The following is a 22924-nucleotide window of genomic DNA, read 5'->3' as shown; positions in this document are numbered from 1 at the left end:
CACTGGGATTTTATTTCATTCTTGTAGGCTTAACATCTCACTGCATGAACAAAGAAAATATCATGTGAAAAGAGCTTCAGGCTAGCTACTTCCAAAAGGATTCAACCTTCCGAGTGCTATCAATATCATCCATACACCCACACAGTTAGCACTTTTGAATACATTTACTGAAAACCATTAATAAAGCAACAATCTTAGTCTGGCTCTTAACCATGTGTCACAGTGAAATAAGTTCATGTAAATCTGTGAACTGCACGACAATGATCAAATTAACACTCATTTTAAGAAAAAATGCCCCTCAGGCTGAAAAATAATTAGGAGTCTCTCACTATCTTTTCCTAATAAAAAATCACGATATTATTGTTGACTGCGCTAATAAAACACCTCCCGTGACCCTGATGCAGCTTGATGTAAAATGTAAGGACTGTTCCATTGTGCAGTCTCGCACATGTTTTATTGAACATTTCCATTTGGCTCTTCATCTATGAACACAAGGGCCATAGAAGCTGCAGAACTTTTGTCATAGTGCAGTGCAACTCTCACTTGTTTATTACTGCCCTTAATAAAACCTCCACTCTGAAATTCGGTATCTTTGAAATTTAACTTTTAACTACATAAGCTGAATATTCAGAGCTTTGGAAATGAGTAGGAATAAGAGCAAGGGACAGAAAAAGCAAACAGAGAAATTCCATTTAGTGCAGAAAGCAGCCCACGGTTGGCACCTATGTTGCCATAAACGTCAAGTCTGGGATCTTGGTTTTCAGAAAAACATTATATTGAGGAAGTCATAATGGTCACAGATTGCTCAACATTTTTCCCTTTTGGTGATTCATATCCACTCCACAACTACTTCTTGAATGTTTTTGAAGGTCTAGGAGGGACAAAAAGAAGTAAAAATATAATCCCTGTCCTCAAGGAGCTTATCAAGAATTTGACAGATTGGGGTTTTGTACTGAAGTGGATGATGAGTGGATGTTGGTTACTGATGTTTCCAATATGCAAATTGAGGGTGAAGTATCACTTTATCTTTGAAAAACAAAACAAAACACATAAACCTGATAAGGTCAGCAAACTACTGAAGTGTGTGAATTCTTCACATTGAACAACATCTGGACATTGATATCATGGTTCAGGGAAACCTGGTTATAGGAATCAACACAACTCAGGAAAGGCTTTTAAACAAAGGTGAGCAAGATATCTTTTCCCTCGAGTAGCCTGTAGTTGAGTGAGGGAAAATTCATGTCGATAACTAATTATAATACAAGCCAGGACATGGCGAGTTATTCTAGAGACCATTTACTTTATAATGAAATATTTTGATTCTTTCTTGTAAATTCTTAGAATTAGACCTTTGAAGTAATGAGTAATACATATGTTCCTTGGAAAACACTGAACACTTCAGGCACACGTACAATTTTAAGGTAATTTCTATTTTTTAAAAACCATTATATTCGAAAATATATATTAGTTTACAGCAGAGAGTAAGCAATTGGAAAGAAAAAAAAGGTCAAGCTTACAGGAAATGTTATGAGTATGTGAGAAAATATAAATTTTGCAAACCAAAGAAAGTTTTGTTTAATTTTAATTGAAGGAACATCTCAGCATTCCTCTAAACTTTCTTTTCTCAAAGTGTGCTCCATGGAATGCTATGTTAAAAAATGTTTTGAAGGTCCAATAAGTCTGGAAATACTTGGTTAAGTCAAGTTAAATACATTTCCGAATTTAATATGACCATGTGCATTGTGTCTCTCTAGGAGAGAATGTTCCTTTTACAGAGCATCTCAAGGCACTGTAGTTTCATGGAAGAAAGCTTGGGCCACATGTGATGGTAGATGAGAACAATAGCAGATTCTCAGGTCCCATTCCAGCAAGGTGTGGATCTAGAATTCCAGATTTTAAACACACTCTCCTGTGATTTCAATGTAACTGCCTGGCATCAGACCTTGGACAGATATTTGAGAATCTCTGATACTAAAGCTGAATTTACATTTAGATGCTACAGGTGAATCAAGGTTTACAGATACTAGTTTCAATATAATACTAGACATTAAACCATTTTTTAGAAAGCCTCTCAATGGGCAGAAGAAAGTGAATGCTTTTCAAAAATACCCTCTGCTGTTGGGAGATTGGGATTGACATATACCCACTACTATATATAAAATAGATGACAAATAAAGACCTATTGTATAGCACAGGAAACTCTACTCAATACTCTGTAATGACCTATATGTGAAAAGAATCTAAAAAAGAGTATATATACTCTAAAAGAATCTAAAAATGGGTATATATATATATATATATATATATATATAAAACTGATTTACTTTGCTGTACAGCAGAAACTAACAGAACATTGTAAATCAACTATAATGCAATAAAATTTTTTTTTAAATACCCTCTGTTGGAAGAGAGAAAAATTTTCATTACTTGGGCAATGCTCTTCTTAACATCATAACAATGTTAACAATCTGGCGGGAAAGAAGAAGGAGGATGTTAGTTAAAGTTGAAGAGATGTGTCTGGTTACACTTAGCACGGTTGTCATCTGCACTGCTCACTGCTGCTTTCAGCATTCCATTAGGCCTTTTCTTTTTTCCCTCCCCACAAAATCACCTTCTATCTCTCTTCCTCTCCCAGGTTCCAAGAAGCCAAGTACTCACTAAAGAGAAACTAGGGGAAGCGTATCATTGCTTTAGCTATTACAAGCTGCTGGTGTCTAAATACTAAACATTCCACCCTATGTCGCTTCCACTTTCTAAGATACACAGGCTGTTTTGATAAACTATTTCCACTCTTTGAGTTTTACAACTTTAGGTATAGCAGGAAACAAGCCCACAAAGGTGATAAAGAAAAGGAGATGGAACTGTCAAAGAAGGCCAAAGGCAAGGAGCAAAAGGAAAAATGTGTATTTTTTGAAAAAGTCAAGTCCATAAATTAAATTGTTTTCATCTACTTTTTTCCCAAAAGGTATGATTTGTGTGACCAGTGTTGTCCACAGCACATAAGATGGTATTGACACTGATCTTTCTAAAAGATCAAGAGTAGCACCACTGCTCTTAGGATAATTTTATAAAGGAATTGTGGGGGAAATAGATGTTATTGTCCTAATAGTTCGCCAGAGTTTTCCATTCTACTTCTCACTAGAATGTGAGAAACACTGACAAAACTAAAGCCTCTGTTCAAAGAATTCTTGAAGGAATGAGTGCAATTCAGAGTTAATAAATCACCACAATTCAAAATCTGGTATCTCATATCAGTTCTTAAAATAATTTATAATGGTTTATTAAAAAATGTACATCTTAAATCTCATTTTGTTATTTGTAAAAATTATTTTGATAACACACATTTCTGAACCAATATACTTCGAGGAACTAAACCTTTTGTTTATAAAAATTCTTCAGTGTATGTAACAAGCAAAATTCTGGCTCATGGTAGCCAAATGATGGATGGATGAATGAATGAGTGAAGATAGCTGATATACCCAAATACAATTCCTCGCTCAATTATTCAAGTTCTAGCTGTGAATTTTATCTTGATTTGCCACTGTGATGTAAAAAGTTTAAATTATGCTAATATGCTGCTTTGTTGTTGTTTCATCATTCTATCTATATAACAAATCATCCCCAGTCTTAGTGGTTTAAAGTAATACTTTATTATCATCTCTCACATTACTGTGGATCAAATGGACTCAGCTGGATGATTTTCACTTGGAGGCTCTCATGGGGTTGCAAACAAATGGTGGCTAGTGCTGGTGTCATCTAAAGGTTTGATTGGTCTAGACATCCAAGATGGTGGTCAGTTCATGCTGGATGTCACATGGGAGCTCAGCTAGAGCTGTTGACTAGAGCATTTACATGTGGCCTCTCCACGTAGCTCTCCCTCTTTTTTTTAACATCTTTATTGGGGTATAATTGCTTTACAATGGTGTGTTAGTTTCTGCTTTATAACATCCATGTAGCTCTCTTATGTAGATTCTTAGAGGATACATCGAAAGTACAAGTATACCAAGTGATCCAGGGAAACTGCAAAGCTTCTTACAACCTAGTTTGAAAGTCCTGGGACATCACTTTGCTGCAACCATAGAAAAAGGCAAGTCACTAAATCCAGGCTATATTCAAGAAGCGAAGAACTAGACTCCATCTCTTGATGTGGGAAGCAGTGTATACACACAGGGAAGGCAAGGAATTAAAGGTATTTAGCTTGACTATAACTTTTTAATTGTTCTTCTCTCTTCAAAGATATAAAAGTCTCAAAGATATTTCAGTGAAAAGAGTTCTTTCTTTTGATATAAAGAGGTCTAACACCCTTCCAACTCTTTCCATGTTTATCTGCTGAGGCAGAGGAGAATTAGCAAAACCTACGAACAGGATTTAACCTCATTTCAATCAAGTATAAACATTGTCAATAATTTTATGCCCTGCCATAGATGGGCAAATATGGCAAATATTTAATAAACTGTGAAGCACCAAGAAAATACATCTACCTCTGTTCTACCAAGAGTAACAGACTATTAAACAAAGTGGATGAAGAATCATATTTCTTATTTCATTTACATCTCCATGGAGCAAATAGTAATTTTGCAGAAGAGGCTCAATAGGTTAAGTGACTTTTTTCCCCTTAAATTGCACTATTAATGTGTAGTAAAACTACTACTGGAAATAAAACTTCCAGCCTGAGGATTGTGGATTTTTTCACTACATATGCTGCTTCAATGAAAAGTTAACAACCACTGTGAAAACCTGTGGAGACATTGGAGGTGAAAGAGTGAAGTTGGAGGGGAAGAATACGATGAAGTATAAGCCAGGGATCACTGTACCGAGAAACTTTTGTTTTACTCTTAATTGTTCCAACAAATATTTTCTACAACCCTATATACCCAGAGTGACAGTCTTATAGCAACCACTGTCTGGGAAAAATTAAAAAACAAAACAAGACTGTAGATGTGGGGAGTGGAGGAAGAGAGAATAATGTCGTGGAGGTCATGGAACCAGCAGCCAGGATGAGGCTCCAAGTGGCTGGAGATGGTGTGTGGGAAATACACTGACAAGTGATGAACAATGAGATACATGGAGAGATGGGAGAGGTGACCCCTTCCCTCCCTCGGTGCTCCCACCCCTGCTGCTGAATAGCCTTTTGGGTTTGTATAGAGCTTGAGGAAGGCTGTGAAAGAAAAGATGAGAACATCCATGCTGCCGGCTGCATGGCACTCTCTGATTTTTTTCTCTTCCCACTGTTTGAAAACAAAACAAAACAAAACAGCATGCCCATAGCAAAATGAATTAATTTAAAATTTCAGTAACAGCCAAGAAATATAATGTAACAAATGAAACATGCTACTTCCTAATTATATAAGTATTACGTTTCTATTTCAGAATTATGTTTGTAGTTCAATCTTAAAACAGGGAAAACGGTATGAGCAAGCAGCTACTTTATTTGATTCATTTCATTTCTCTAAACAGTATATAATTGTTTTAAAATGGAGTTAATTTTTTCTTATGAAAAACACTGACAAATAAAGTTACAAAAAATAAAGAATAGAATGAAAGTGCTAAATATCACCTATTACTCTATTATTCTTTACAAGTGATTTATACATGTTACTAGTTAGAAGACTAATCTAGGCAAAATATTGTTCATAAAGCTTAAAATCTCAGCAAAACCCACTTCCAAAAAATGAGGTCAAATAAGCAACTTTTCAGTTATATATTTTTAAGTAAACTGATTTATAACCTTCAGGGGTTAAGTGGTCTCAAATTCTTTTTATAACATTGCTGTACATTTTAGTTCATGAGAGAAAATTGCATACATTAAAAAGATACCAAATTTAATGCCATTCTTTATCTGCTTCTAATTCTTATCTACGCATTCATTTATCTATATTCTTAACCTATTATGAATAATAATTTCTATTTTATGATCCATGCTGTTTTTTTTTTCTGCAAAATGCACAAAAGTAATTAAGCTAAACTGAACCAATTATAGAAATACACTATTCAATAGCGGAGTTGCCAAAAAAGTTTTACTGTACCCTAAGGAGGCAAAAAAATGCCTATACAGCAGTAATATCATTCCACATGTTACATTTATTCCTGCAAGCCAGCCAAGCTCAAATTAATTGTACTGACTAAACTTTTCTTCTTGGAGAAAATTAAAGATATGCTGTTGTCAACACTTGAGCACAACCTTGCCGACACTTAAATGCAGAGAAGGGTGTGACATCCTGCCCCGGCTGCCTTGCGCTAATTAATCACTCTGGTATTTAGGACCATTCAAGCAGACAAATTAATGGGGAATAATTAGTGTATCTTTGTTCCAGCTCAGCTTTGCACACCAGACACTCTCGGGGAGAGAGGGGAGTTTGCAGAGCGCGAGCCATTAGCACGTGCATAGTTTCACTTCTGTTCAGCAAGTTCTTCCGAGATTAAGAGAAAAGCCAAATTAGCAGACGTGTGACTGGGGTTAGGACACCCTTCTGGAAAGAAAGCCCTCTGTTTGGGTATCAGCTTTCAAGAGCAAGTTGTTAAGGCAGATACTGAATTTCATGAAACAATTAAACCTCAGGGAAAAAATAATTTCGGAAACAAAAAATAAGTCTTTTAAAAAGTATAGTGAGCAAATTTACTTTTATCTATATTTATATATCATGGAGATAAATTCAATCTTCAGAAATTCTTATTATTGTTTGGTTTGGTGCATTTTTATTTAAAACAGATTTTTATCAACAAATAGTATTAGTAAATTTTATAATTAAATAGTGTAGACCATTTAACCTCTCTGCAGTTAGTGAGAACTCTCTGCAGATACACCCTAGGGCCATAAAACTTAATTTGTTTCTTCTGATAGGAATCATAGGGTAGAAAATTCAGACAAAGTCTGTGACCAGCACAGTACTGACTAAACTCTGTCCCAGTTTACACCTCTAACTGGTTACGGCATGCACATGGGCTGAGCTAAGGCACAGTTTCTTACCAGAATATATTTAAAAACTAAAACCTGTTGAAGGTTACTAGATTGAGAAAATTTCATGATTTGGTCTCACAACTAAAAACAGAGAGAAAATCAACTGATTTATGATTACAAATTCTCCCAGATTAAACCTGTTTTACTCTAATATGTAGATTCCTTCCCTCACCAGAAAAAAACATCTGATTTTTCCACAAATGATACTTCAAACACCAGATTTTATTCTGATGATAAATTATTTCTGAGCTTTTTATTGAATAACAGGTTGTTATATAAAGAACTCATCTAAACATACTGCAAATAATAGTGTGAATGTACGTACATTCACATAATCACACTTATTTTGATACCATATGTATGAGTAATTTTTAGTTCTGTTTTTTCATTTTTCTGAGGTTTATGTAAGGGAGGAGTTTGAATACATAAAATGTTTTCTGTGTTCAATGGCTATTTTCTGCATTTCTCTACCTAACTCTCCTGCTTTGTTCCTTAATAATCAAGGCAAGAATGACTACTGTAGCAGCGGAAAGCATTCCTGCAAATTCCAAACCCACTGTAGGAAGGTTCAGACCCCTGATGGCCTCACTCTCAGAGAGCAAATGTACCGCGTGAAAGGGCAGGTCTGAAAGGGTCAGGCTCTGATGCAAAGGAGACCACACAGTGAGAAAACAGACCACATTTGGAATCAGGTCATCCACCCTTTTGTAAAGAAATTCCACCACCAGAAATACAAAGATGAACTGAGTGTGGGTCATCTGTGAGTGGGTTTAGTCTTGTTAGTAGCACATCACATAATAATAGTGTCAAAGAGGAATTTCCCTACCTGAGATACGTCATAATTTACCACACCCAACTTCCAGGTGTCATAAAAAGATGATAGTGTTAGGCATAATGCTCTTGAATTTGTGCTGGTAGAGAGGAAGAGGAAAAAAATGTCAATTACAAAACCACACATTCCCACAATTTCTTAGAGGCGAGAAATGAATCTCTCTCCTTTCTCCTCTGAGATACTAAATTACTGCCTACGATAAGCCCAGATGCCATTAGAAAGGCTTCCATCCTGGGAGCGGGTCCTCCTAGATCTTTGAAGGTGCCTAATCCTCATTAAAGGCAAACCCTGGGTGTAGGAGGGGCTGTGCTGGCATCAAGGCACCTGGCGATGACTACAAGCCCTGGCCCCATGGGCGGCTGCCGCTGAGCAGCAGAATGTAATTTAGTCGCACCAGCGGGAGCAGAGGTCAATGATTTTATATTAATGGGGATCACGACAGTTCTAAGCTGTGGCGTGCTTTGAAATGAGTGTTGTACAAGGCAGCAAAGAGAGCTCGGCTGAGGAAATGAGCTGTGTCACTGTCTCCTCGTGCCTTGCAGCAAACACCGGAGTGTTTTTAGTTGTACAGACTCGGTGCCATCATAATATTTCATAAACGACAATTACCTATTTCATTTGGAAAAACTCATACTCTTAAAGTGTGCTGATAGAGATGCCGCTAAAGATAAGAAAATTACTTTCTAATCCAAATAGAGTCCACGTGTGTGGCCAACGAATGGACTATGAACGGGATGCTCAGAGATGGAAACGAACTTATGAAAATAAGCCTGGGCATGATATGGGTAGTTGCTGTGATGCTATTGAAAGATAGTATATCACTACAGACTTTGACATATTATGTAAGTGTCTACACCTAAAACAAAAGAGATGGAGAAGGCGTTAGAGGCTATGGTTTTAAATTATGATCAATTATTCAATCTTTGAAGTTGAAAGCACTATTACCACACTTAGCCAAAATTTCTTTAAAATATAAAATTATTTTCAAATTTATTTTCAGGAATACCAAGTTTAGACTTTCTATTCAATTTTCAGCAGATCAATATTGATTTTTTTCAATTAGTAATTGGGGGCAAGGAATTATTTTTGTCAGCATCTCTGAGAGTAAGGAAGAAAAGCAAAATAACAGTTCTCCCAGGCCTCAGGGATGGTCAGATGAGAAGGGATGGGATGCACTATATATGGAAAACAATAAAGGTGTAACAGGAAAGGAGGATTAGATATTCAAAATTTCTTTTGAAGTAAACAGGTCAGAGATAGCTGAGCCAACAAGGATAAACATGTAAGCTGTTCCAAATATGATTGATTAGGGGTAACTCTTTCATTAAGTGGATAATAGCTACCTGAGAGTTACAAAAAATATTTAGCTGTGTAAAGGTTGGCGTATTGATCAGAAAATTAAAATCTATTCTCATAAATGGCCACTTGGTAAAGCAGTTAATTAATTTTCAATATTTCTCCCATGCCCAAGAAGAGTCTCGGCTGATCTTTGGGATAAGTCAACCATTACTGGAAGATAAAGCGGTATCATTGAACACTGAATTACACATCATCTAAAAAATACTTTCTATAAAAGAAAATCCCATCTTGACTAGTCTATTAGAGATGCACTTTCCAAAGATATCTGTGAAATAATAGTGCCATGACAGATGTTCTATGCCAAAGCTCACACACATTCAGACATATATATATATATATATATATATATATATTCTGCAGTCAGATACATTTAAAAATACTGCATTCTAAGTTCTTTGTATATGCCTGAAGGACATTAGCATATTAAAGGCTCTGAAAAGTCCTGAAATAAAGACCCATTTTAGTTTCCTTAAGATCTTTCTCCATCTAGTTAATTTTATGACTATATTATTTTTTCTCCCCTGAGTCTATTAACATCCCCTTCTCTGAAACACATTTTGGGAAATGCTGTAATGTTAGAGTTCACTGAGCAAGTGACATGCATTTTCATGAAGTGGAACTAGTAGATGTAATCTCAGCCCCAAGCTTATTCCCTTGTACATAGGAACTGGTTAATGGAAGATTTGGGCTGTTAATTATAATTTAATTAAAATTGCAGACTTTCAGAAAGTATGGTATAATCTACACAGTATTTATAAATTAATATACCAAAAAACTGGAGAGACACTCTAAAATTCTCAGGAACAAAAGGGCGGAGGATGGTTGGCACATTTCTATCTATAAATGTGAAGAATCGGAGCTACCAAAGGTTGGGTTTTGATGTGGGGACTTGACTAGCTCATCATGCTTTTAAATAATTTGGAATATGGAATGATTTGGATATTCCAAATCTAGAGATACATGTAGTTTTGTTGGGACAATGCAAGCCATGTCTAGTTAGGCAAATGACCTCTCTCCAGCACAAAATATAAAGGGCAACAAAAAACTCAGTAATCAAGATACATAATATTTTTAACAATATTTTTCTTAATTAAAATTTATACAGATAAATCAATGGAAAACAAAATATCAGTATTTTAAATAAAGACAGGATTAGTGTTACAGATTTTTCCTTTTGCTTCAGGCTCCAATATGGCTCAGCATGGCGCTGGGGATAAGAAAGTACCAGAAGACAAATGGCAGGAAGGAAGAGCACTTAATTGGGAGTCCAAATTAGTTCTGATCATTTCTGCCAATAAATAGCCATTTAACTTTAGAAAAAAAATCTATCAATATAGCATGTCTCTGTTTACTCATCTACAGGGAGAACAGCATTTCTCAAACAGTTCTGAGAAGCATTCTTTCAATGAGACATTAATAGGTGTTCAGAAAAAAAGGAAGATGGGTAATATTTTTATATCAAATATATTTTGGAAAAGCTATATCAAATTTGGTCAGATTTCTTTACTATAGGACTTCCGAGAATTTTTAACATGCTAATACATTTCATTTCTACCTTATAGGAAAATAGAGTATACAACAAATAGAACATTTATTATCATCTTGCATAGAGTATGCAAAATGCTAAACCAAGCAATCTAAGTTCCCTCCTCCCTATGGAACTATGAAATTCTAAAGAGGTTTTTCTGTTTAGAGGTCATGTGCATAGAGGAAATAGGAGTTTAGTATAAATTAAAACTTTATAGAAAAAATAACTCTAACAATGCTTACAGAAATCTTTATTTCTGCAAACGTTTATAGCATAACAAAATGACTTTAAGTTCTCTAAAAACAGAAGATCTACATGTTGGCTTCAATAGCCAAAAACAAATGTTAGATTAGGACTGACACTCTGGTATTGAAACCTTACAAGACACATGTGAAGGATGGAAAGTGAACAGAGTAGAAAAATGAACCACCGTAAGCAGATGAGAATAGATAGAAAGGGCTATTTTATGGGAACATATGTTTTTAAAGATGTTTCAGTATTTGAATATGAGTTTCAGAATTAATGTTACAAAATATTATCAATCATAAAAGGTATAGATAGATAGATAGATAGATAGATAGTTGACCCTTGAACAACACGGGTTTGAACTCCGCAACTCCACTTAAATGCGTTTGCTTTTTTTTTCTTCCAATAGTAAATACTACAGTACTACTTGATCATCGGTTGGTTGAATCCCCGGATGTGGAAACACGGATACATAGGGAGGGCTGACTGAAAAGTTATACTTGGATTCTTAATTGCACAGAGTGTTGGCCCCCCTAATCCCCTGGGTTGTTGTATATACACATACATAGACATAGACAAAAATGTATAGATAAATATATGTAACAAATGGGTATTGAAACTTGAAAGGAATACTTTTAAGGTATATAAAATAACCTCATACTCAGAGGTCATAAAATGATGTCACCCTCAAAAATTATATCAATGGCTCCTAAAATGATTTAGGAAAAAATGATAAAAATAGATCTATGGTGGATTAATAGTACATTGAGCAGGTTTTTGAAGGAGCTCAATATTGAGTAGCACAACTAAATATTGTGCAAAGAATCTCTTGGAACCTATGTCCAAAACAAACTACTGAATTGGAACTTTCATGAATAACAAAGATATTATTTTTCTGTTTAAACTTCGTGAGAATTCCAACTGTTTTCTTCTATCACCCCATGCTGATTTTGTCAATCTATAACTACCACACCTAATGTTTTCAGCTCACTCTCTTAAACCCCATTTTCAACAACCCTTGACCCCAGAGGACATATGATCCATTGATTCTACTTGATTATCATGGTCCTAATCACCTTCATGTCCCCACTTTCCTCCTTACACAGCTAACTTCCTCAGCCAGTTATATTTTCTTCCTCACATATACTTCCAACTCCCTCGCTCCTCTTTTAATTCATTGTACCGGATGGAAAAACCACCAACCTGGTTAGATTCAATTCTGCCTATTCTGGCACATATGTTTGTACTGAATGAAACTGGAGAAACACACAGACACACACACCCAGTGCTTTCTGAACTCACTTTGCATTTATAATCACAAACCTCAATTGTGTTCTCAGTGCTCAATGATACCATATTTTCATGCACTCCACTCTCTCCATCACCTAGAATGATGACTTCTTCACACCTCCACCTCCTCCAGTTCTCCAGTATTTCCTCCCCCATATTCGCTCACAGCAATGACTGGGAAAGTAAAAACACACGGAAGACAATTTCCACAAGTTTATCCCACTTTCTTCATAATTCTAGCAACCTGCTTTAGTGACTATATATTTTGCCTTTTCTTCTATTACTGTGGATGACTTGTCCTTACTACCACATAAGGCCAACTCCTCCATTTGGCCATTGGATTGCATCACATATGGCCTAATCAATTTTATTATTCAAACAGTACTTTTCTCTTTCTCATATCACTCATCTTATTTTCTCTACAGCTCTTCCATCTCTGGGCCCCATTTCCCTTTCCAACTTCTGTCCAATTTCTCTCCTTCCTTTTACAGCAGAATTCCTCCTTTAAAGACATCTACTCTCATTTTCTCCTCCCATTTCCATTTGAAACACTCCAAAAAGTTTTTGCCACTATCCACTACACCAAAACTAGGTCACCAATGAACTCTATTTTGCCAAATCTAGTGGTCAACTCTTGCCATCTATTGTATTTCAGCTATAGGTAATATTTGACAGTTTTCAAATCCATTGCTACCTCAAATCAAACCACCATGATCTCCCATCTAGATTATTACAAAAACTTTCAGCTGTTCTCTTTGCTCCTTCGTTGCCCCCTACAGTCTATGCCTCACTGCAGCCAGAGCCATTCCATGATAAGGTAGAATATACCGTCACACTTTTATGCTCAAATTTCCCTTTCCTACTCACAGTAAAAGCCAAAGACTTCACAATGTATAAGGTCCTGTTTTGGACCCCTATTACCTCTTTGGGCTTGTTACCTAAACTTCCCCTACCCTGCCAACTCAGCTCATTACCCCTATAACCACATTGGCTTCTCTGTTATTCTCAAACAAACGAGCATGCTCCCAATTCACTGCCTTCAAACTTTCTGTTTCCTATTCCTCTATAATCTGGACTTCAATATTCACGTGATTTGCTTTTTCCTTTCCTTCAGCTCTTTAGTCACCTGTCACCTTCTCAGTGAGCAACTCCCTGGACACCTTGTCTAACTCAGTGCACACACACACACACACACACACACGACATGCTTCCTATATCACTACTCTGGTTTTGCACCACTACACTTATCACTCTCTAACATACTATATATTTTACATATTATGTTCTTTAACACCTATTTTACTTATTTTATTTATTATTTTACTCATTATTTATTATATATTTTACTTATTATCTATTAATTTTACTTATTTAGAATGTGAGTTCCATGAGAGCTGGTTTTCTCTCTTTGGTTCTATTTACTGCTGTATCTTCAGCAACTAGGACATGGCTAGAGTATAATAGGTGCCCAAAACATATTTGTTGAATAAATTAGATGAATGAATAATAACTTAATTTGAGTTGAAAACTTTCATCTAATTATAATAATTAAATAATTTGTTCAAAGCTAATATATAATATTCTAGTGAGCATGATTAGAAACAATGTAAATGAGGTCCTCATTTATCTTATTCTAAGTTCATATTTCTTCTCAAATTTTGGAAATCTTTTGCTATACAAAGTTTTCATTTTTATATTATCAAACATGCTTATCTATTATTTTTTTTGGTAACTGGATTTCCATTCTTGCTTAGGAAGACCTCTCACAGAAACCCAGATTGTATATATAATCTCTGAGATATTTGTGCAGACTCTTTTAAAAACCATCTAGAATTTATTTTGTACATGTTGTATTATAGTAGTCCAATTTATTAATTAATTACTTCTACTTACATTCCTTTATTTAGTCTTCCACATACAGTTTAAGATCATTTTATCCAATTCACATAATAGTTCTGTTTGAGTTCTATTGGAATTTCATTAAATTTAATAATCAAAATTTGAAGAATTAACATTTTTACCATATTAACTCAAGACTAATAAATGAGATGGGTTAGTAGTTCTCTAGTTTATACTCTTACATGTGTCCTAGTTGACAAATACATACATCTATGTAACCACAACATTGATCAAGTAATAGAACATTTCCATGTCCTCAGAATACAGAAAGTACTCTTTTGTGTCTGGCATTTGTATGTAGCCTCTCCTTAGCAGAAAAAAAAAAAAAATTCTTCTTTTTAGAGATTCATCCATATTTTTGGATGTCTCAGTAATTTATAACTTTTATACTGCTGAGTAGTAATTCATTGTATGAGTACATCATAGTTTGTTTACAAATTCACATATTATGACTCATTTTATTGATTTCAGGTTTTATATGTCATGAATAAAGCTGCTATGTATATCCTTGCACAAGTATTGTATAAATATACATTTTTAATTCATTTCATAAACATATAGGATTGAAATTGCCAAATAGTTTTCCTAGGTTTTCTACTTCCACTGGAAATATAAGAAAGAACCTATTGCTCTGAAACTTTGCTAATAATTGGCACTGTCAACTTTTGTTTCTTTCCTTTTCTTTCATTTTATTTATTTATTATTTTGTTTTTTTGTTCTAATAGGTGTGAAGGAATGGTCCACTGAGTTTCAATTATTTGCATTTCTCTGGTGGATAAAAAATGTCGATCAAATTTCCATATTCTTATTAGCTTGTATACTCTATTTTGTGAATGTTTTGTTCAATTTTTTAAAACTAATTTTAAAGGGTTAAAATCCTTCCATTTTAAATAATTATTCTTTTATTATTGATTTTTAAATGTATTTTACATATTTGGGATGCATATCTTTAATGTATATTGTTTTCATTCAATTTTATCCCTGTAAATTTGAAAGTAATACTATTATTTACCATTTGATTGATGTCATACTCCCTGACTTCAGACTATACTACAAAGCTATAGTAATCAAAACAATATAGTACTGGCACAAAAACAGACATATAGATCAATGGAACAGGATAGAAAGCCCAGAAATAAACCCATGCACCTATGGTCAATTAATCTATGACAAAGGAGGCAAGAATGTACAATGGAGAAAAGCCAGTCTCTTCAATAAGTGGTGCTGGGAAAACTAGACAGCTACATGTAAAATAATGAAATTAGAACATTCTCTAACACCATAGATAAAAAAAACTCAAAATGCATTAAAGACCTAAATGTAAGACTGGATACTATAAAACTCCTAGGGGAAAACGTAGGCAGAACACTCATTGACATAAATTGCAGCAATATCTTTTTGGATCCATCTCTTAGAGTAATGAAAATAAAAGCAAAAATAAACAATGGGACCTAACTAAACTTAAAAGCTTTTGCACAGCAAAAGAAACTGTAAACAAAACAAAAACACAACCTACAGAATGGGAGAAAATCTTTGCAAATGATGTGACTGATGAGAGATTAATCTCCAAAATATACAAACAACTCATACAGCTCAATATTAAAAAAACAAAGAATGCAATAAAAAAAATGAGCAGAAGATCTAAATAGACATTTCTCCAAAGAACACATACAGATGGCTGAAAGGCACATGAAAAAATGCTCAACATCACTAATTATTAGAGAAATGCAAATCAAAACTACAATGAGGTATCACCTCACACTGGTCAGAATGGACATCATCAAAATGTGAACAAATAATAAATGCTGGAGAGGGTGTGAAGAAAAAGGAACCCCCTTACACTGTTGGTGGGAATGTGAATTGGTATAGCCACTAGGGAGAACGATATGGAGGTTCCTTTAAAATCTAAAAATAGAGCTACCATATGATCCTGCAATCCTATTCCTGGGCATATATCCAGAGAAAATCATAATTCGAAAAGGTACATGCATCCCAATGTTCATTGCAACACTATTTACAATAGCAAAAACATGGAAGCAACCTAAATGTCTATTGACAGATGAATGGATAAAGAAGATGTGGTGTGTGTGTGTGTATATATATATACATATATATATATATATATGTATATATATATATATGGTGAAATATTACTCAGCCATAAAAATGAATGAAATAATGCCATTTGCAGAACATGGATGCACCTAGAGCTTATCATACTAAGTGAAGCAAGTCAAACAGAGAAAGACAAATATCAATTATATGGCTTATATGTGGAATCTAATAAAAAGATACAAATGAATGTATATACAAAATAGAAATAGATCCACAGACATAGAAAGCAAACGATGGTTACCAAAGGGGAGAGGGGTGGGGGAGGGATAAATCAGGAGTTCAGGATTGACATATGCACACTACTATATATAAAGTAGATAACCAACAAGAACCTACTGTATAGCACAGGGAACTATACTCAGTATTTTGTAATAACCTATAAAGGAAAAGAATCTGAAAAAATATATATTCTTTCCTATACATATATACATACAACTGAGTCACTTTGCTGTACACCTGAAACTAACACAACATGTAAATCAACTATACTTCAGTAAAAACATTTAAAAAAAAAATTATGATAGAAAACTCCAAGGATTTGAGTTTGGTCAATATTAAGTATGTTAAATATATATAAAGAACAATAAAAGGCAAACAGTGTTTGAGGAAATGTTACAAATTAAAAAGAGATTTATAATATTAACATGTAAAAAGTTCTTTGTAATCAATAAGAAAAAAACTAATAGTTCAAAAGAGCTACTATGATATGAGAAGGAATGTTTAATAAGCATATGAAAAATATTCAACCATGTTTGTAATCAAATAAATGCAAATTAAAACAAAATACTCTGTTTTCATCCATTATAGTGGCAAAGATTTCTCAAGTAATAACTTTTTTTTTTTCAGTATTATACTTAGTCGGGTGAGGAGGAACCAAGAATTAGGCATAATTTCAAACTACTGGTAGACATTTAAGTTGACATAATTTTGCTGGATATCAGTTTTACACTCATAGTTACACTTTTGGGGATTTATTCTGTGGAAACGTGGTGAAGCAAACCAAAGATTTGTGAATGAGAATATTGACTGTAACATCACCTAAAGCAACAAAACATGGTAAACAACCTACATGCCCAAGAGTAGGGGAAATATTAAATAAATTTTGGTACCTACACTTGTTGAAATATCATAGAGTCATTTAAAATCATATTTTAGATATTTAATATAATGGAAAATAATAAAAAATTAAGTTAACTTTTAAAAGTAGAGTATACAGCTCAATATTTAGAAGATTTGTAATTCAGTAAAAACAGTTTATGTGCACAGAAAAAAGACAAGATGCTAAATGTTAGTAATGTTTTGTACTTGATATTATTAAAGATTAAAAAATTTTTCTATTTAGACATTTTTCTATATTAGAAATTTTCTACTTATAAATATTTTTATATCAAAGCCATTATTTTGATATAAAAATATTTAATATCAAATATTTTCAGTACAAAGTGATTAGTGGCAAATCAGAAATAGATCAGTTTTTAGAACGAAATAGTTGTTCAATAATATTGAATAAATGATTAGCACTCAATATTAATTCTTTTACATTTTATTGTGTTTTCTCTTTCTCAACCTTTTGTTTTCTTACACTTTGTTTCTATATCCTAATGTCTTGGATTAATTTCTTCACAATCTTTCTAAATGCTTTTTAAACTGTTGCTCACTGCTTTGTCACCATTTTTGTAAAGATTTAACTAATGACAATAATATACTGAGGAATTTTATACATTTGATATTATCAAAGATTAAAATTGCATTCAATTTTATTTTTCAGTCTTCAGTAAAAAAAAAAAAAATTATTAACAGAAAATGCTAAAGGGAAAAACAGAGGCCAAGGGCCAAGTATAACAAGAGAATACTTAGGTTAGGTGTTTGGGAAGTTCTTACTCTCTAAGGAAGATTGGATGAACAGTTGAAGTAAAACGTCCTGGGCTGCTAAATTCCTAATCTTTATAAAATTAAGTGATGAAAAAAATATTACCGTAGAATGATATTATAGGCTGAATGTTTGTGCCCCCCCCCACAAAAAAATATTCATATGTTGAAACCAAATCCCCAATATGTCGGTATTTGGAAGCAGGGCTTTGGGAGGTGATTAGGTCATAAGGGAAGAGCTCTCATGAATGCGATTAGGGCCCTTACAAAGGAGACCCCAGAGACCTTGCTGCTTTGCCATGTGAGGATACTATGAGAAGACAACTCTATGAACCTGCACCAGAAAACAAAACTGCCAGTGCCTTACTCTTGAACTTCCCAGCCCACAGAACTATGAGAAGTAAATTTCCATATTTATAAGCTACTTGGTCTGTGGTATTCTGTTATAGAAGCCAGAACATGCTAAGACAAGTGAGGTTTAATTTTTCCATGTGATCAATTAGAAGTATTTTGCTTTGAGCTTGACTTTGATAAAAAGTTAAAGTGCTAGATTCAAAAATGGATTATATAAATGCATGTATTTTCAGTCTTTCCCACTTTTTAAGAATGGCAGCATATAAAACTTCCTATTTTTAAACACAATTGATTAAACATATCCATAAAGGCGGGTCCCCTACTTTGCCAGAATACAAAGCAGTTTGAACAAAATAATCTTAAGTGATACTTAGAAATTTTCTTAAGATCTTCAATAAAATCATAGATATATTGTGAACATCAGAGTGACTGCAGATAAAAAATATTTATCAAATATTTTCTGCCTCACTTACCAAATAGATAATTGATTTCAGTGCAGATGTGGTTCTTGGCATTACCAAGCTGCAAATTCTTAATTATGCAGGAAAGTTGAGCCTGAAAAGTAAAACAAAGAAACGTATGAACTAATGTCAAATGTAAAAGTAAAGCCTGTTTTATAGAAAACAATTGATATTTCTCATTTTATCAAAAAAGAAGCAAGCTTACAAATTGATCCATATAACATTTCCTTATAAATATAAAAAATCCACTGTCATTGCCTTTATTTTTTCCCTTAGCTTTTCAGGTCTGAATCTGACAGATGTGTATTAAATGTATCAATTGCATTTACAAAAAACAGATTCTTTTAATTGCTAGAATATACCCAAAGATATTCATAACATTAACATTTCATCACAGTATATTGTGATATTTTATTCTTTTAATTGCTAGAATATACCAACAGATATTCATAACATTACCATTTCATCACAGTACATCATGATATTTTTTTAACTACCATTTGCATCTTGATACACTCTTTAACATTTTTTTTTTCATTTATTCTGGTATTACACAAGCAACACAATATGCTGTAGTGGGTTTAAACTCAATACTTGTAAATTAATTCCCAGTTGTCTTCATAAATACTCTAGAGTATTAGAAGGATGCCAACTACATGAGCTATAAAATATTATTAGGAGTATCTAGTGAAATATCTACTTTTTATGACATTTTACAAAATTATTTAATGTCACAATGCCTCCTGACGGCACCTTTATAGAGGACTGCTACTTTAAAAGAAATTGATAAATACAGTAAAAAGCAGGAGTATTTTAATTTTGTGCAGTAAGCATCAAGTAGAAAGATGACTTACAGCTATTTTTCAAGGAATATTATAAAATGTGCCCAACTTTCAAGAGAAGTAATACTCTTGAAATAAAAATCTTGAAACATTGTATAAAACCTGCTCCTTTATTCAAAGAAGGAAATGTGATTTTGTGTGTGTGTGTGTGTGTGTGTGTGCGTGTGTGTGTATAAGTGAGCCTGAGTGTGAAAGATAAAGAGAGAGAGAGAAATAGAAATTAGAAGAAAATGAAAAACAAGTAAATAAGAAGTCAAATGAAAAATAAAGCATCGTGTCTATTTCATGTTTTAGGAAAATTAAAGCCAAAGCATATTAAACCAAAGGAAAAAAGAAAAAAAAGTTATTTCATTGTCTAATTCATCTGTACATTTTATTTTATTTACACCTCTTGATGGAAGCCAGAATTTATCACCAAATCATCCAACACTGGCTTAATATAATTTTTCGTCCTGTCATGAAATTTCAAAATTCCACAGGTATCTTTAGATCTGAGTCCTTGTAGGGCCCAGAAGCAAAGGCATTCCTCCCCGTGTTGTTGAAAAAGAAAAGATTTAGTGTGAATCAAAAAGGAAATGAAAGTAAAAAGGAGGGCAAAAAATGTCACATCTACAACTTGTCACTGTTGTTAGGCCTATTTTCCTTCCACTGGGTTAGTGACCTCAGTGCTCACTACTGTCAAGTAAAATGGTCTGAGCGACACCTGTTTTCCCCAAACCCTTGACCCTTACTTGGCCTGCAGCTCTGACACGCCCTCATGCAGTGCATAGCAATGGAGTCAAGGAAATGGGCAGTTGCCAGGGGAACTGTGCCATACTTTTTGACTAACCACTTATATGTTAACTCTCACCTCATTTGTGATGAAGAGAAATGCATTTTTAAAATTGAAGAGCAGTATTGATTAGTCTAAAAAGATTTAAATTGGGTTTCAAGGTATCACAGCTTTATTCACTGCCACATCTCAGCAATGTGACTTGTAAAATATTTGAGACTTTCTGCAAAAGCATTCCGATTTTGGTACCTCAGTTGTAATACATAACCCAGAAAGAAACAGTGAGCCAGTTTTTTCTCATAGGTTTTATAAATCTGCATTAAAATTTTAAATTTTCAATATAACAGAAAATTACTTGATTCTGTTTAAGGAAGTGAAAGAATAAATGTTCCTTCCTAAACTGAAACATACAGAAAATACTGAGATGCTGCCACTTAGGCATTTAAGCTGCTCCAGTCATTTTATTTACTTTTTTCAGACTCATCTTTACCAAAGTCATCCAGGCAGACTATGTGTGCATCATATGTATTTGGTTCTTATAACGCCAAACTATCAAGAAGACATACCAGTTGGGTTATTTTGGTCATATGGATATGGATTTAAGTCCTAGGCATGACTTATACAAGGTGTATGACATAATGTAATTATCTAGTTAGTATTGAAAAAGAGACTTCTCTCCCAGGAAAGCAGGCTTTTGAAAATAAACCACAATATTTTTATGTTAAGCAACTGCCCCAAATTATGAAGAAATAGGAGAACTGGAAATGAAGAAACTAGAAAAGGCCACAAAGAAATTAAGAGCTTTCCAGGGATTAATGTCCTAGAAGCAATATGGAAAGAGAATCTTTTTTCCAGCTCCATATCATTGCACAAGGCAAAGCCACTCCCACTAAGGGCTGAAATCTGGATCAGAATAGGAAGGAGCACTGGCCAGCATGGAGCAAGGCTCTAGCCTTGGAGCCAGATCATCAGCCAGTACTCTCGCTTTCATGGCCAGCTTGACTAGCAAGACCTGAAATGTGTTCAGTAAGCCCTAAGGCCTGCTCCTTTAGGTAGTGAGAAAGTTTACCTTGAGAAATAGATGTAAAAAGGAATCAACACTAAAAGAGATTGTGGCTTCATTCTTGAGGTTACATTGGGAAAATAAGCCAGGGCAGATTAATGTAGAGCACCAAGTAGAAAGTGTCAACTCTGTCACCATCACCACAACAGAGTAGTTATGTGTTTTCTTAGCGTCTGCTACTCAGTAAGTGCCAGAGTGGAAACAAATTTACATAATGACCAAACTGGATGAAAAAAGACAGTAATGGCAAAATGTACGAACAGAAGCTGTAAACAAGACAAAAACTCTGGAATTTATAAAGTGGACTTAAATAATGTGGTAGGATCAGAGATGATCTAAAAGATGTTGTTAGAGATAGGACTACCGTGAGGTTATTTTAAAAAAGAAAGAAAGAAAAGGGCCACAGTTTTACCTTTAATTGATCTTACTAAAACACCATTAAGAGAAATAGCCAGTCGAAAGTGAACCATAACTCTCTAAAATACATTTAATTATTTTAAAATGTGCCTTAGTTAATTTTTGAAGATCCACACATAGTATCATTTTTGTCTTTTCTCCCAAGATAAAAGCTTCTGACAATTGAATCAGTACCTCTAACATTTTTTATGTATTTGCCACAGACATTCTAGTTCTGGGAATTTATCTTAAAATTTCTCACAAAATATAAAAATTGTGACACAAAGATGTTCTTCACAACATTGTTTATGACTCATTCATTCATTCGATAAAATTTCTGGAGAAATTTCAGTGGGCTAGGCAACGTGTCTGCTATTTAGAAAAAACCTAAATGCCATTAAAAGAGTAATCGTTAATTATGGTACATGCATATGATGAACTATTATGTAGTTATTAAAACGATTTTAATGGAATGTTTAATGACTTGGGAAAATGTTAATGATATAATACTGAGTAAAATTGCACTTACAAAATATCACTTACCATATTACATGAGACATGTAAAAATTGCATTAAAAATAAAGGAATACTCCAAAATATGAATGATAATTGCCCTTGGGTGGTGGAATGATGAATAATCTCCCATGCATTGCTTTTTATAAAGAACATGTATTAATTTAATAATTTAATAATAATTAACAAATACTCGTATTTTGGTAAATTAGAAATATCATAACCTGACTCAACTGACCATCTGATTAGAATTTTACTCTGTAAGTGTAAGGACTTGAATGAGTCTGACCGAATGAAGGATATTCAGATAGCTTTTACAGACATGCTTCCCTGGAAAGCACAGTGCCTGATTTTGTGGATTGCCTATGTACTTATTTCATATTTTTAAAATGCCTTGTATTCCTAATAGTAAGCTGATATGTTTAAG

General features: G+C 33.9%; 1 long non-coding RNA gene across 1 annotated transcript in view; it reads right to left on the bottom strand.

Annotated features, from left to right (window-relative positions):
• LOC114896004 overlaps nucleotides 1-18962 on the bottom strand; it is a 109358-nt gene extending 90396 nt beyond the window's left edge. Inside the window, exon 1 of the long non-coding RNA XR_003793703.1 lies at nucleotides 18924-18962. This is a non-coding gene — a long non-coding RNA (uncharacterized LOC114896004). The remainder of the gene's footprint in view (nucleotides 1-18923) is intronic.
• Between the last annotated feature and the right edge of the window lie 3962 nt (nucleotides 18963-22924).

This window comes from Monodon monoceros, unplaced genomic scaffold (genome assembly GCF_005190385.1).
Source record: "Monodon monoceros isolate NGI ecotype Baffin Bay Population unplaced genomic scaffold, NGI_Narwhal_1 Super_Scaffold_15, whole genome shotgun sequence".
Lineage (NCBI taxonomy): Eukaryota > Metazoa > Chordata > Mammalia > Artiodactyla > Monodontidae > Monodon > Monodon monoceros.
This window is presented reverse-complemented; position numbering and strand designations above follow the sequence as displayed.